The sequence below is a fragment of the Monodelphis domestica genome, chromosome 1 (genome assembly GCF_027887165.1).
Source record: "Monodelphis domestica isolate mMonDom1 chromosome 1, mMonDom1.pri, whole genome shotgun sequence".
In the NCBI taxonomy this organism is placed as follows: domain Eukaryota; kingdom Metazoa; phylum Chordata; class Mammalia; order Didelphimorphia; family Didelphidae; genus Monodelphis; species Monodelphis domestica.
In genome coordinates, this window is record NC_077227.1 from 440,174,255 (window position 1) to 440,189,987 (window position 15,733).

The window sequence follows — 15,733 nt, forward strand, 5'->3', positions numbered from 1 at the left end:
GAAGGTAAACAGGGATAACATTTTAGTCATGAGGGATAGTCTGTTGAAAGGTAGCAAGAGAGATTGGAGATAGAATGCCATGGGTAAAAAATAGCACAAAGGTTGGATTTGATCTGAGAGAGTGTGAAGGAGAGGAATAAATAATAAGTCTGAAGAAGTAGATTGGAACCAGGCTTGAGGGGAATTAAATACCAAAAAGAGGATTTTGGTTTGGATCTTTTTAAAAAACAATTAAAAATTGTTTAATTATATGTTTTGTTCTCAATTACATATAGAAATAGTTTTAAACATTTGTTTTCTGCCATTTTGCAATCCAGAGTCCCTCCCTTTCCTCCCCCCCCCCAAGATGACAAGTGATTTAATAGGATATGTATGTACTACCATGCAATACATATTTCCATATTTACCACGCTGTTAATCAAGACACATCATGAATATAAGAAGAAACTTATGAAGGAAATAAAGTGAAAAATGATATGCTTTGATCTATATTCAGTTCCTTCTTTGGCGGAGAATAGCATTTTTCATCATGAGTCCCTTGGTGTTGTCTTGGATCTTTGCACTGTTGATAAAAGCCAAGTCATTCACAGTTGATCATTGTATAATGCTCTGTCATGTTATTATGTACAATGTTCTGATTCTGATCTCTTCATTTTGCATCAGTTTGTATCAATTCTTCTAGATTTTTACAAAATTGTCCTATTTGTCATTTCTTACAGCACAAAAGTATTCCATTACAACATATACCACAACTTGTTTATCCATTTCCCAATTGATGGACATCCTCTATTTTTCCAATTCTTTGCCATAAAAAAAAAAAGCTGCTATAGTTTTTTTAAAATCCTGAACTCTCTTGGTTAGAATCAATACTGAATATTGGTTCAAGGCAGAAGAGCAAAAAGGGCTAGGCAATTGATGTTAAGTGACTTGCCAGTTGGTCACCCAGCTAGGAGGTATCTGAGGCTAGATATGAATCCAGGACCTCCTGTCTTTGGGCCTGGTTCTTAATCCACTGAACCACCTAACAGTCCCTGCTAGAATTATTTTTGTATGCATAGGTCTCTTCCCTGTTTCTTTGATCTCTTTGGGATAAAGGAATTTGGGTTGTATCTTAATGTTAATAAGTTGCTATTGGACATTCCTGAGTGGGGGAGCAATATGGTCAGAACTGTGCCTCAGGAATATCACTTTTTCAACTATGAAGAGGATAGATTAGAAAGGAGAAGGATTTGATGTAGGGATTCCCATTAGAAGGCATTTGATTAGTCCAAATAAAAGCCAAAGAGGAACTGAATCTGTGGAGTGTTTAGAAGTGAGTGGTTAGGAGAGAACCAATGTGAGACAGTCAAGGCTTGACCATGGATTGGCTCTGTGAGGTAAGAGAGAGTGAAGAAAAGGGGATAACTTGGAGGTCATGAATTTTGAAGAAGAGCTTCTTTAATTTGGACAAAGGAAGAAAGGGAGGGAGGAAGGCTTTGGACTTGCTATCTGTGTTACCTTGGACAAGTCACCTCCTCTCTGGGTCTCAGTTTCTAAGAAATGGGGGTAATAATCCCTGCTCTCTCCATTTCACAGGGTCACTGTGAAAAACAAATGAGGTAATAGGCATGAAAATGGTTTGCAAAAGGCAAAGCTCTGTACAAATAAAAGGGCTTTTACAAATATCTCATTAATAAGGATATGGACAGGTTGCATGATTCATTATCGCACTTTAAAATGGCCTGAGGCCTGAACATTCAAAATTATATAAATTAGTTTGGGACAATATGCTTTGCTGAGTCATTTTTCTTTGTCAGTGAAACTTCACTCTGTCCATAATCTCCTTGCTGCAGTTCAGCCTTTAATGGTGCTAATCACCAACCAGCTACTTTCTTATATTTGGCAACTCTTGTCCATGTCCTCCCCTAAATATTCTGGTAAGAGTCATCTCAGCACGCTATGGAACCTTCTCTTATTTTCTTGACACTATGTAGAATATGCAAGGTAACATCCTGGCTTATGTATCACTTTGCAAAATAATTGACCATGGGATTTGTTTAAATAATGAGTTCCCAGGGAACACTTACAATAGGGTTAAAATTTGCAAAAACAGATTTGCACATACTTTTTGGAAACACAATAACTGTGTAAAGTAGAGGCCTTCCTGAATTCCTACATAGCAGGTAGTGACTAACTGTTCTCTCTCCATTAAACAGATAAGAAAAGGAAATAGGTATAGACAAGCAGCATGATGAATCTAGGGGGAGCATAAGACATATGGCCACAGTGGTCAGGGTTGTCAATCCTGGATATGGTGGAGAAGTCACTAATTGAACACTATCCCAGGAGGATGCCCCAGATGACTCAGGCCAAAGAATGAGAATCAATCCTTTTCTCTCAACCTCTGGTTAAGATGGAGAGATTATTTTGCATAAATTCCCTCCAAGACTGACTCATTTGAACCTAACATTTCAAAACATCAGACATAGAAGGGATTCTAAAGATTTCCTCTTCTAATTCTCTCCTTTTATAAATGAGGAAACTGAGGCCTAATGAAACTAAGGCGCTTACTCACAGTCAAGAACTCATAAATGGCAGACTAATATCCATATCTAATATTTAATATCCATAATAGCTGTAGTCTTGTGGGTCAATTATCCATAGTCCTGACTCTCATTTCAGTGCTTATTATCAGATAATATAATGCAGTGGTAGAAAGCTGGTCCTGAGTTTGAATACGATTTCAGGCAATTTCAGGTAATTATATGACAATGAAAAGTCATGTAATCACTCAGAGCCTCAGCTTTCTCATATGTAAAGTGAAATTAATATGACAGGATCTACCTAGTAAATATCAATAGGCATGTTGTGAGGAAACCCGTTGGCTTACTTTCCAGTGCTACTGATAATGATGGGGGTCATGGTGGTGGCATTGGTAATGGTGGGCAGCTATCCTACAAAATAAACATTCAAATGGAGCCCAGCATTTTAAGTATAGAAGATTTCTAGTTCTTATCTCTTAGATTAGAAGCTGGACCATCACTTATTGGGGATGTTGTAGATGTCAGACCAGCACCAGACCTCTGAGGTACATTTCAACTCTGATATTTGATAGATGAATGGACTGAGCACTGCCCTGGTATCCTGGGACTGTGGAGAAATCTAGAAAAAGAGCTTTATTACCTTGAGTTGGCCCTCTCTGGAGGAGTTAATGAATGATATAGGCCAGAGTTGCACAGTATGAGAAAAAGCTTGGGCAGTTCACAGTCTTTACCAGTGGAGACAATATCCTCATTGATGAAAGGAAAGCAGGGATTGTGAAATAATAAAGAATAACTCCAAGAGGAAGAAATTTAACTCTTGAATGGTTTAGGATTTGTCCTTTATGGATGTAGGGGCCTAGCTGCACGAAACTTTCTACATCTCAAATCCCAACATCATCCTAATAATCCCTGAAATTTAGATAGTGCTTTAAAACAATTCCATGAGGTAGTTATTGTAGTATTAATATCTCTAGTCCCATTTTACAGATGAGAAAGCTAGGGTACAAAGTTTAAATGATTTGAATTTATACCTAGGTCATCCTGACTCTACTGTAATACATTATGGACCCATCTAACATACAGTAAAAAAAAAATTATTGATTATTTCTTCTGATTAACCAAATGTAAGGGAAACTGGTAGTTAGTAGGGGAAGGGATTTTATGTAATACTTCTTTGAAATTCTTCCTTCCCTTTAGCTCCCAAGTACAAACTTTTTTTCTAGGCAAGTTGTGAATTACACATCCCTTGAATGAAGCACACATCAGTGCAAGTATTGACTTGTGCTTGGTTATTTAATCTTCAGCATGTTGGAGTCGGGGTGTTTTGAAGGACGACTGCTGTTTTTAGAGCATTGGGCACGGTCTTTATTTCAGCATGGGTCTGGTGAGAACAATTCAGTTTTCTTACAGAGAAGCTTATGAAATCAATTGCCTTGTCCCAAGCAAGAAACTCACCAGCTAGGGGAGAAAGGACAAGCTCAGACTCTAAACCAAAGAGAAATATTCCCATGGGGGGGGGGCCTCCAGATTCCCAGGCAACTTGATTAGGACACTAGTGTTTTGGCTTCAGGCACTGTGGACATGCAAAGTCACACCACTAGGAAATTGTCTACTACATATCTTCATGTTTTTAGGGACTATATTCCATTTTGTGTAGCAGAACTCAGCCAAATACATGGAAAAGCCAATATTTCATGGTGACTTATGTGAAAATAATGAGACAACGAGGTCTCTTTGATGTTTTGTTTTGTTTTGTTTTTGGATAATGTTGTAAAGCATTTGGGGATTTATTTCAGCAATTTTTGTAACATCTTCAAGGAAATTAGAGCCATATTAGACTGGAATAAATTATTGAGTTTCTTTTGTTATTTGTAAGTTAGTGATTATAAGCTTCTCATTTCAAGCTAAGCCTTAAAAAATGTGCCGTAAATTGGTGAAAGAGTCCTGGCTGGGAAGGACGATGTGGCATTTACGATCTCTCTGGTTCAAAAATACCTTTTTTTAAAAAAAATAGAATCAGAACTAGGAGGCTTTGGAAAGACCCATCTTCTTAATTCCATTTGGTTTCAATAAAAAACATTTATCTTTTGGTTTGAAACTCAAAACTGGATGTCAGTGGCCTATCCTGGAAGGCACTTTAAAATTGGGTACCATGTTAATGAAGCTTTCCTAAGAGGAATACTGTATTTGGAGTTAAAGTGCCTATGGTTAGAATTTGGCTTTGTTACTAGATAATTACTAGCCCATAACTTTGGACATATTACTTAATCTCTCTCAGTTACTCGAAGATCCCTTCTGTCTCTAAATCCTATGTTTTCCTATGTGATTATCTATCCCATAGCATGGGACCTTGCATAGCATAGGCACTCAATAAATATTTGTTTAGTTGGATTCATTTGTCTTTAAGCTCTGAACATTCCCAACATCCTGGCTTTGTGACCTTCTATGAGTTGAAATAAGTCACACCAAAATCACACAATCTTCTTGTGGAAGAATTTATCAGTGACTTGAATGAAGGGATAGATGGCATGTTCATCATGTTTATAGATGACAGCATGCTGAATGGCAGGGTCAGGCTAGAACCATGGACTATATCAAATACAATTGAGTTGAACAGCTATAAAGGCTAGAAGACCTACAGTTGGGTTTAAAAATCAGCCCCATTCATGGCATTCCATATTTTCAAGTTCTTTCTGTTCTGAAATGTTCTTATTTGTTGGTGATAATTAAGTTCATAACAGACAGCTTGGTGGCACAGTTGATAGAACACTCAACCTCAAGTCAGGAAGACTTATCTTTCTGGGTTCAAATCTGGCCTTGGACATATACTAATTATATGACCCTGCTCAAGTCACTTCACCGTGTTTGCTTCAGTTTCTTCATATGTAAAATAGATTGGAGGAGGAAATGACAAGCCACTCTATTACTCTCTGTTGAAAAAATCCCAAATGGGGTCACAAAGAGTTGGATATAACTAAAATGACTGAACAAGAACAACAAAATTAAGTTCATAAAGGGAAGGGAGAGAAGTAAGCATTTATTGTTATTTAGCCCACTATGTAATAGACACTGGGGTAAATGCTTTTTACAAATATTATCTCATTTGATCTCACAATAACTCAGGAAGATAGGTACTATTATTATCCTCATTTTAAAGTTGAGGAAACTAAGGTAAATAGAAGTCAGTGACTTGCCCATGGTCACACAGCTAGAAATTGTTGGAAGTCAGATTTGAACTCAAAATGATGAATCTTCATGCCTCTAAGCCCAGGTCTATCTACTGTGCTACCAGCTGCCTCATCATTTAAAAGAATGTAAAAAAAAATGAGCCATACAAATATGGATTGGAGGTAGTTTCTCAGTAACTAAAGCAGACAACCATATTTAGATATTTTCATGTATTTTAGGTTCAGTATGATTGACTAGTGTGATGACATCCCGAAACACTTACTGAACCTGAAATTATGGTAGAGAAGCATGGTATTCAGGTGAGAAAGGAAGTGGGGTTCAAAAGGAAGAATACTGGTTTAGAGTCAGAGGCCTTAGATTCAAATCCTGGCTCTATTACATACACTCTGTATGACCCTGGGCAAGTAACTTCTCTTCCTTGAATACCCTTTGGTTCTCAATTTTCTCATCTGTAAAATAGACTTGGACTAAATCATAGAAAAAGATACCAAAAGATTGACTTTTTCAGTCAGCTGAGGGAACCAGCATACTAAATATAGATTAGCTGGGGCGGGGGGGGGGGGAACAGAGACATTTAACTTAGAGAAGAAGAGGCTTAGAGAGGGGAGGAGGTGAGAGTGAGAGATGAGATGATGGCTGTCTTTAATGGCTGTGCTTGGGAAGAAGAAGACTTGTTGAGCTTGTCCCCAACAGACAATCAGTAGAATTTCAGGAGGTAAATTAATATAACTAACGCTACTATTTTCCTGGTGATGTAGGGGGCTATATGGCTTTGGATATTGAAAAACTAGGATCTCTGAAGAGTCAAAATGGCAGAGGACTTAAAAGGTAATATATGCTGGTTGAGTGGCATGTGCCTGTAGTACATACTCCTGCTGAGGCTGGGCTGGTGGAACACCTGAAATTGGGAGTTCTGAGCTGCAGCAGGGCTAAAGCAAGGAGGCATCCTCACTGTTAGGCTACCTAACAAGAGGCAAAACAGCTTCAGGTCAGAAACAGGGAAGGTAAATCTTCTATGTCAATCAGCAATGTGATTGGGATTGTGAGTGGCCACTGCAGGTCCAGCCTAGGAGATACAGGAAGATTGAGTTCAAAAGAAAAAGAAAAAAAAGGATACTAGAGAGATTTATGGTGGATTTAGGATGACTTGAATGGTGAAACTGAATTGGCTTCTGGGAGCCATCTCATAAAGCATGCTCAGAGTTGCCATTCCTGATGCCAGAAGGCCACATGTGAATTTTGAGGTCCGCTTTGAGGCAGGTGTGACCCAGGTCTGGAGGAGCCTATACTTTGAGATGATGAAGTGGACCCTAATTGGCTGCTAAAAGAGAACAAATGATGACTCATTGGCTGTACAAAAAGGAGTCACTGTCCCCTCAGCATCTCTCTTCCATTATGGATACAAATTTTGTCAGGATTGTTTTGAACTACCTCCACAGAAAGGGGTAGAGAAAGGGGAATTATGCTTTATCCCCCCTTACCCCTTTATATCTCCACATGAACACAAGGGATTTAAAGCATATGCGCTGCTTAGGCAAGCTTGAGCTTAGGTTTAAGTTGATTCTTTGGTCTTCATGCTTTATTGATCTTAGACAAATCAGAAATGGTTGCACCTAGGCTTGGAGTTTACCTTGAGATTCTGAGAGGTCAGGAAAATAGGTGTTGGGGTGAGAGGATATCATATTAGATCACACTAAGTGGTGGTAGGGTAGAAAAACCAGTAAAAAATTCTACCACTCTAGAAGATGGCTGCTGACAAGAGAATTGGCCCAAGGCTGACTGTATTATTAGTGGATCTGTACTTGGAGGTTTTAGACAGTACAGATAAACCTAGACTGCTTTATATTCTTAAGTGTTTGCTGTGCTCTCAGGTACTGTGTTAAGTGATGAGATTACAAAGACAAAACATATTCTAAGGGAGGAGACAATATGCAAACACATTTACATATGACAGGAGATAATTTCAGAGGAAAGGCACAAGAATCAAGGGAACAGTGAAGCCTTATGCACAAGACTGAATTTGAGCTGAATCTTGAAGGCAGTCAAGGAAGCCAAGATACAAGGCTCCTAGGATTGAACTTGATTTAAACCATATGCTGTGAGATTTAAAATGGTTGAGGTCTTAAACTGTAGTGAGTTAAAATGGTGGAAGATATAAATTGTGATAGATATAAGAGAGGGTGAGTAAATTTGATCGCAGAAAATATGTTTCACTACAGTGTCTTGGTTTTTAAATCAAATATAAGATGGTCGCCAGGGAAATATTCCCAATTATTCAAATACCCAAGTCAACTGGGTTTTATAGAGATTTTTAATTAATAATATAATGAGGAATTAGAGAAAGAGAGAAAGAGTAGGAAAGGAATAATTACGAAGGGCCTCAAGCCAATATGGCCTAGACCTGAGTCTTAAGAGAGAGAATCAGTCAGTCAGTCTTTTAACACTCACCACAAGGTCTGACTAAACAAGGATTCTAGTGACATCAGGCCAGCTCCATCTCAGCTGACTTCACCAGAGAGCCTTCCAGCCAGAGACTGTTCCAAAAGGCCTCTCTCAAGAGATTCTTCCCAAGAGGTCCTCATCAGAGATCCTCCAAAAGGCTTTCTCCAAAAGGCTATCTAGCCAAAAGGATATCTCCTTAAGAGATTCTGCTTTTTCTTATATAGGGTTTTTTCTCCCATGTCACCTCCCCTAAGTCCCTACATCTACCAATCACTGTAGATGCTTTCCAAAGGACTGCCCATCTGAATTCCTGCTAAGTTGACCAATCTCCTCAGTAAGTCTGAACCAGTGAAAACACAGCTGAGTCAACTAATCTCATTAAGACAAAACTTGCCAGACCCTTTTAGGTACCTAGCATCTCATTGTATCAATTCTAAAAACAGGCCTGGCTCAAAGAACTCCTTGCCCCACCATAAGCATGGATCAAAGTACTTTCTTTGTTTAGCAAGGAGTTTTCTCTCCTAAAGCAGTCTTAAGTATGGGTAGAGTAGGTGCCCTCCCATTTCTGATCCTGGTGAGTTCTCATATCAAAATGGGGAATGTTTCTCAGTAGGGAATTTGTTCTAATTAAGAATTCCCCGATGGGAAAATTTTTAACATTCACAAGTCTGAGAGATTTCAAGATTTACAATGCCTAGGTAGAAAATAGAAGGTAGATACATTAACCCACCCCCTATCAACCTAGCAGCAATTCCTCAAGGTATATAAGTGGTCTAAAAGGCTTCAATAAAAGTATGAATAACCAGAAAAGGAAACAAAGTAGTTATGAATTCTACTACTATCACTGAAATATTAAAGACACAAAAGCTACATTGGGAGGCATTGGGTTCTCTTTTATTTGGAATCTTCAAGGGAGATGATATTCATCTATTGGTATGCTTTAGGAATTCAATAAAAATCTTCTGAAGACTACCTGGCCTCTGAGGACCTTTTCAACTCTGAAATTTTATGAATCTATGAGCCATTGTCTCATGAATCTACTCTTACTCTTCATTCCCATTACCACTGCCCTGGGGCAGGCTTTTACCACCTCTAGTCTGGATCTTAGTTGACAACACTACCTCTATAGAGTCTTTCCTTTTGCACCCTGCACTACAGATTATATCCAGAGTAGTCATGTACCCCTTTGGGAATTTAGTGAAGTCCAACAATATTGAAATAACTATTGTTTAACAGGAACCAGGTTAAGAACCCCTAATCTATAGTAATTATTCTAAAACAGAACTCTGATCAGATCATTACACTGCCCAATTATCCTATAGAATAAAAGTCTCTTTAGTTGGTATTTTAATACCTTCTATGGATTTAGCCCATCTCCCTTTTTCAGAATTACCTTATTATGCATCTACATTAATCTTGTACTACAACCAAACTGTTTCCAAAACATATTTTACACTTTCCTAACTCAGTTGGGTACTTTTGAGAGCACTGGTCTCTTCATCTTTAACAATAGCCCCTTATGTCCTCCTGTCAGGATCAATAAGAGTTTATTAGTATGTACTATTTTTCCTATTTCCTACAAGATCTGTATGAATATGCTTATGTTTTAAAGTAAATAAAATTTTTAAAAATTCAATTAAGAATTACAGAAATGAAGAACATAGAAAAATCTTTGGTGTTGCAAATCAGGCAAGAGGCTTAAAAGTGCTTTCTGTGCAATGATTTGGCTGGCCATGATGCCAGGTCCCAGTTCTTAATAGGCTTCTGTATTGGGTAATAGAACCATTTGTGTTTGTTGCACAGTAGTATCTACCCAGGCACAAATAATCCACAGAGGGTATAATTCATGTATAGATAATGAAGACTTTGCCATATTTAAACAAAACTCTTTCCTTTAGTGTAATGGTGCTTGTGGTTAATTCCCAATTAGTCATATTGCTATAGAGGGTAATTAATTAGAATTTGAACCACTTGGTTTGAAGTCTCCAAAAAGCATATCCCTTTAAGGCTTAACACTATGCAATTCTATGATTCTAAGAAATCAATCTTTTGAAAAATGTTTTAATCTTATTTTTATTGATTTTTCACTCATTACCATTATTTCTACCTAGCCACATCTTTATACCTACTAAGTGAGCCACCCCTTGTAACATGTTTTTTTACAAAGACAGCAAAACCAACAAATGTGTCTATTGGATCTGAAAGAATATGCAACCTTTGTAAGCCATAGTCTAACACCTCTGCAAAGAAAGTTAGGGAGATACAATTTTAATCTTATCTGGAGCTAACTTGGGATATTATGATCATATAGAATTCATTTTATATTTTTCTTCTAAGAAGTCAATCACAATAAAAGCCAGTGGCTACCAAAAAAGAACACACAAATATAAAAAGAAAAAAATATTGTCAAAAAAGAAAAAATGGTCCCTAGAAAAATATAAATGGTAACCAATAAACAGGATCATTTTTATGCTTCTCTATTATCTAATGTTCATTTTTGGACAAGTAATTTTTTATTCTCCAAGAAAGAAGAGCCAAATTTGATTTGTAAAGTATAAGTTCAAATATATAGGGAAAAAAAACCTTTCTAAATCTGTACATATAATTCCCAGACCTCCCAGAGGTATTTATCATCTTGTGCATACAGAGAAGAAGAAAGCAAAGATTAAAAGCCTTTTTAACCTACCTAGTTCAACTGAAAAGTACTTTTGGATTATTTTAACTTCAGCATCCTGAAGAAAACAAATAGTTTTAATACAGAAATGACCAAGGGAAGAAGATCAGAGATAATAAAATATCAGAGTTGAATTGTACTTCAAAAGTTTTCTAGTCTGACCCTACCTGGATCATTAAGTATCCTGCTTGTATACTGGGGTCAGGTGATGTTTCTAGACCTATTTAAATTAAATACTTAACCAATATTAAGTGAGTCTTCTATAAACAAGGCTCTATGCTAGATGCTGGTAGGGGATTAAAAGAAGAATAAGAATAGGATTTTGTCCTTGTACAGCTTACAGTCTAGATGGAGACAAAACAAGCTCATCTGAAATCACTAGTGGGATGAGGCAATCTGTGGCAAATACCAGATAAGTCATGCAACATTAAGTGTTATAGAAGCTTGGAGAAGTGAGAAATCCATAGGCCCAAGTAGTAAGAAGAGGCTTCTAGGAAGAGGTAGAATTTAGAGTGAGACTTGAAGGCTAGGCAGAATTTAGATTCTATGATTAAAGTTACATATCATCTCTATATCTCATCTCTTGGTTCCATCTTTTGTAAAATGAAAAGATGGGACTTAAAAGTTTCTCTGTTCACAACTAGCTCTGAATTTCTCTCATTCTGTTTGTTATTGGAAGCATAGAACATAGGACATTGGAGGCATTTCTGTGTAGATGCAGACCCACTCATACACATTCTCAAGCTTAGTTGTTCTCCAAGCCTCAAATCTTTTCCCTCTTTTCTCATGCAGAGACTTCTAGAGTGGTAGGAATGGTTTTGGGGCTGCAACATACCAATAAGATATTTCACATCCGCCAGGTCTTAGACATCAGTGCTCTCAAAATACTGTTATCTCTCCATGGTCATTGACACTACATCATTGTGTCAATAAACTTCTCTAACTAGAAAAACAGATGATACCTCCTCCTGCTTTGTCTGAGTCCACTTTTTCCAAACACTCATACTTTAAGATTTGCTTGTATACCCTAAGTATGTGAAGTCTTCCCCTGGCAGAATGGATGGATGAGAATAATTAGTTCCAACTAATGAATCATGAGCCATGAAGGTGGCTAAAGCAAATGCTATGATATGCTTAAAGCTTGGTCAGACATCGAAGATGCCAAAATCATCCACTGCATTCAAGGCTATTGGCAGTCATCCTGATTGTTGTCTTGCCACTAGCCTCCCATGCATGACTGGAAGAGAAAGAGACTGATAATTTTGATTGACTCTCCTTCACTTAAATCCAATTCATGCTCAAGTCAAGACTTCAACTATATTGTCATTTGTCCTCTTTGAAAAACAGACAAACAACAAAGTAGGAGAGAAGTAGGAGAGAAAGGGATATGATTTTTAAATGATCTGAAATGTGAAAATGAGGAGGAGAGAGAATTCAAGATGTCTCATTTTTTTAAGTGAAATATTCATTGAGTTTTCCTATGGGGGTGATATAGGCATCTTGTGGAGAGAAGAAAAGATTTGTAATTGATCTTTAGGGAGTGAGTTAGAAAGGAAGGAAGGATTTCAAAGAAATTTCATTCAAGGGAAGAGCAAAAACGGTTGGCATGAAAATAGAGGGTTAGATTAAGACTGTAATAATATAATAATGTAATAGGCTTAGTCAGCATAGAAGTTTGACTTCTTTGGCTGACTTTTATTAGCATGGAATAGAAATGAAGAAGGTGGATGATGTGAGTAATTCAGCACTAAGATTTGAAAAAGGATGAGCAATGATAGAATGACATTAAGGGACTCAAAATTGGAGGATAGTATAATTTTGAACTGGTTAATATAGAATCAAATGAAGGCAATGAGATTGGAACAAAGTAATTATCTTAAAAAACAGTATGGGGTAAAGATTGTGAGGAGATTTGACAGTAGTTTGAGGAAGGGTGAGGTGTAAGGAGAGATACAAAGTTAGAAAGTTAAGGTAAGTTAGAAGAATTTAGAATTATGAATTATAGAGGTGAGGTATTGCCACTACTGGGTCTGTATCCCAAAGAGAGAATGACAAAGGGGAAAGGATTTGCTTGTACAAAAGTTATTTATAGCTGCACTTTTAGTGGTGGCAAAGAATTGGAAATTGAGGGGAAGTCCATCAATTGGGGAATGGCTGAACAAATTGTGGTACAATTTAGTAAGGAATACTAATGTGCTATAAAAAAAATGATAAACAAGATTTCAGAAAAAGCTGGAAAGATCTGCAGGAACTGATGCAGAGTGAATAAGCAGAACTGGTAGAACACTGTACACAATAACAGCAACATTGGATGATGATTATCTGTGAAAACTTGGCTACTTTCAGCAATGCAATGATCTGGGATGACAAGGAATGCTATCCACCTCCAGACAAAGAACTGTTGGAGTCAATTTTCACATCAGTATATTTTTGGTTTTATTTGGTTTTATTCTGGTTTTGTATGACTTTTCTCTTACAACAATGACTAACATGAAAGTGTGTTTTGCATGACAATAAAAATAAAAATAAATTATGGAGGTGAGATCATTTTAGTTAATGATGAGATCAACTGTGTGATAATTTCAGTGTGTGGCTGAAGCTAAACACTCAATGGAACAATTTAAGACATCGTTTGCTTTTTTGGCTGTCATATTTTTTATAGCTTTTAAAAAATTTTGCAGCATTCATTTATAATTTTTTTAAGTTTCACATTCACTTTCTCTCTCTGCCACTCTCTTATCCATTTTGAAGCCATGCATAACATATTTCAATGTTAGTCATGCAACCAAAAAACCCATAAAAAGCAAAAAAAATAAAGTGAAAAAAGTATGCTTAATCTACACTCAGAGTTCATCAGTTCTCTTTCTGAAGGTGGATAGCATTTTTCATCACATGTATTTGGAGCTGTCTTGGATCGTTGTACTATTCAGAGTAGATAAGTCTTTCATATTTGATTGCCTTTATAATGTTGCTGTTATTGTGTACAATGTTCTTCTAGTTCTGCTCACTTCAGTTGCATCAGTTCATATAAGTCTCCCCAAGTTTTTCTGAAAACATACTCCTCATCATTTCCTATATTGGATGTCTTTTTGACACTGATCACTCATATTAAGCTTTCAGTCCATGAAACTCCCCCAAAATGTGTTCTATACTTTCATTAAAAAACAAAGCAAGGGGGCAGTTGGGTAGCTCAGTGGATTGAGAGCCAGGTCTAAAGATGGGAGGTCCAAGGTTCAAATCTGTCCTCAGACACTTCCTAGGTGTGTGACCCTGAGCAAGTCACTTGACCCCCATTGCCTAACCCTTACCACTCTTCTGCCTTAGACCCAATACAGAGTATTGATTCCAAGTCAGAAGGTGAGGGTTTATTTAAACAAACAAACAAAAAAAGCAAAACAAAACCAAAAAACTCCACACATATATTGAGTTCATGATGAGATAATAGTGTATATGAAAAGGACCTATAGTTTTTAATAGACTATAAATTTAATATGAGTAAATTGTAAACCTCAAAATTCCTTAGACTTATAAATGGACCTATAGTTTTTAATAGACTATAAATTTAATATGAGTAAATTGTAAACCTCAAAATTCCTTAGACTTATAAATGTTGGAAATTTCACCATTGGGATATTTCATACTTGGAAAATTTCTTACTGATAGTCTATTGGAATGGGAACCCCATTGGCATGGGAGGTTCCTTCTCTTCCCTTCTTCAGATTACTTTAGGACAGAAACCTTTTGCTGAACAATGGAAAGGACTTTGACCTATGCTTAAGCATAGAACAGGAATTTCTTTGAGTCTTGATTGATTTTAGAATTGATACAATGGAGATACTCCACCCTATTCAGTCCTAATAGGATTGAGTAAGGGCTGCAGCCTAGATCAAAATTTAATTATTTCTAAATCTCTACCATACTCAAGTTAACAGGATTTAGAAAGGGCTGTAGCAAAGGAGTAAAGATTTAATCATTTGAAAAATATGACCTTCAACAGACATGTGCAAAAGCCAGAAACCTCTGGGCGGTCCTGGGTTAAGCGAGAGCCTCTATTGACAGGGAAATTGATGAAGAGTGATTGGTAGATGTGAGGACTGAGGGGAGGCAACTTGGATGGTTTCCTTAAAGATAGGAGGGTCTGGAGACTGGAGGTGGTTGTTGAGATTTTGGTCGGTGTGGTTCCTGGGCTCTGAGAAGGCTTGCTCTGAAGGAAGCTGAAGGTGGGGGCCCCTGAGACTGTTTCTCCATTTTGGACACGTGAGTAATAGGGACTGGTCTCTTTTCTTTGCTCCAGCTATCTAAGGGCTTGGGCCTTTTGGCCCAGCCTAAACAGAAGGGGTATTTAAGCCCTATTCCCTTCTCTCCCCTTTCTCTCTCTCTCTCTATCTCTAATTCCTTTCTTACTCCTATTGTAATTAAACTCCAAAAAAGGCTGACGGCTGACTTGAGTTTTTCATTTAGGAATTACATAGCTGATTCCTTGGCGACCTTAAATTAATATATATCAGTCTTTTAAAGTGATTCCCTTGTTACAAAATGCTATAATTTGGTATGGCATCCATCATAGATTAAAATGAAATTCAGATTCATTAAAGAAGAATAGTAAAGAAAAGACTGAAGACGATACCATATGAAAATCTGTGGAAGGAAGTGGTAATAGAATGGAATAGAAAAAAGTTTAGTGGGAATATAATTTATGTTAAGTATTTAAAATGTTATTATACTAAAGAGCAATTAGGATTGTTATGATTAGCCCACAAAAGCAGAAATGGGAGGAATGGATTACAACTGTTGAGAGGTAAATTTAAGCATATAGTGACACACAGAATGAGCAATCATGGATGAATTTCAATCTGAACCTTGGAAAGAGTTCCCACATAAATTGAGATGATAGATCCATTAGAGA